The following is a 1,980-nucleotide window of genomic DNA, read 5'->3' as shown; positions in this document are numbered from 1 at the left end:
CCTTCTTTTCTTCCTGGAAAAAAAAAAAAAAGACAAGCTCCTCAATAAGGTCTTCTACTGCCATTCACTCCCAGCCTTCCCAACCAGTCAGGAACCGAAGCACGTGTGTGTGCACAAGTCAGTTCAAGAACTAAACCCTGACCTTTCTCTGTATTACAGAGCATTGTGGAGGCTATGCTGAAACCAGTTGGTTTTTAACTTAATTGCATTTTTTGCATGGGAGAGAGAGAGGTAGAAAAAGTGAGAGAGAGAGAGATGCAAGCCCAACAGAGTCCTTGCACAGTAATCTATTCCCAGCCTTGGCCAGCCCAAATGATGGACACACATGCTTGCACCCAGTGTGCACAGGGAAGTTTTGGGATGCAAACTCTGGACCTTCCTATGCAGGTCCAGGAAGGCAGACTGTTGTGTTACTGCTGAGCCAACATCTGGCCCCAAAGCTGAAAAAATTTTAGAGTATCTTACACAGCAGAACTACAATGACTAAGGCATCTCTGAAACTTAGGGCAGTCAAAAGAAAATTGCCCACTGAAACAAAACCCATAAATAGCAAAGCCAGGATTCCAAATTAAGTCTGTCTGACACATATGTGTTTTTTTTTCCTCCTTGTTATAGTGTTCTTTCTTTATTTTTGTTCACATTCAAATCTAATCTTTTGTTCCCTGATGGCATATTTCTGAGAATTGTGGAGATATGAAGTCCTTCCCCACTGTGGGTAGTTTCCTACCAGCTCTTCTTTTAATTTCTGTGTCCAGCTCCCCTCAGTTGCTCTGGCCATCTTGCCATTACTGCTCATGCTATTCCAGCTTCCCCCGGTCCTCCCTCTTCCATTCCACAAACTCTACCCACACAGATCTATGTGTGCACAGACATTTCCAATAAGAGAAGAACATTATTGTTCACAAAATGATTTAAGATTAGGGGTCAGGTATTACCCTTTAGATGGCATGAGTCATTACCCTCTCTAGAAGTTATTTCTCTGCCTACTTCTGCCCACCACAGTACACCTGGGGTCTCCTCTCTTCCCTTTTCTTTTATCCTCATTTCTAGAGATCCAACCAACTGAATTGGTATTTGGCATTGTGACTAGACAATAAAAATTAATTTACTTGATTAAGCAAACAGCTTTAGAGACTTTTGCCACATCACTCCTTAATCTTTTTATCTCTAACCAAAAAGGAATATTTCCATCTATCTCCTTCCTAGGAACAAGAAAACATTTTGCAGAAACCTCAGAAAGCTTCACTATCATATCATATCTTTATCTGTAAACCAAACATTGGCACAGAGAACTGGCCACAAGAGACTGAAAAGGATTTTCTCCTAGAACAAGGATATGAAGTCATTCTCCCCTTAGCCCATGAGAAGGGGCAACATCTGAAAAACATTGAAGCAATACAAGGAAAAAAACATGAGGAGAATTAATTTAATGTATCACACCTATATTTGTCATTAGCTATTGTAACAATTTATGAATTATAGTAGTTTGTTAGTCTTTCTTTTACTTTTGATGTTATATTTATTTTCATATATACTTTATAAATTCAAGGAAGTGAACAAAGATATATCATGATGACTTTGAGTTTATATAAAGCAAAAACATAACTACAAACATAATTAGAAAAAATAATCTTAGATACATCTTCTTTCATGGATATATGTCCATTTTTCTTCTGCAATTAAACATTCCTCCATTTTACTGAAGTTTGTTTCTTACACAGAGCCTGGCATAGGACAGGTGGCTCTCCTGGATGACTATCTCCCTAGCAGTGATTCAAGTTTTTTGAATACTTTCTATCCTGTGTTTCTATCTTCTCAAAGCCTCCTCTTTCAGCTAATGAGATGAGGGAAAGCATTGAAAGTTGAAGGGAGTACATTGGAACTATCACCTCCCTGGAAGTCAACCTATTATTTTCACTTAGACTCCATTGATTAGGCCCATGGACAACCCAAGTGCAAAGCAGTGTGGGAAATATATAT

This window comes from Tupaia chinensis, unplaced genomic scaffold, assembly GCF_000334495.1.
Source record: "Tupaia chinensis unplaced genomic scaffold, TupChi_1.0 Scaffold000081_1, whole genome shotgun sequence".
In the NCBI taxonomy this organism is placed as follows: domain Eukaryota; kingdom Metazoa; phylum Chordata; class Mammalia; order Scandentia; family Tupaiidae; genus Tupaia; species Tupaia belangeri.
The sequence above is the reverse complement of the archived record's forward strand: the minus strand, read 5'-3'. Positions refer to the sequence as shown.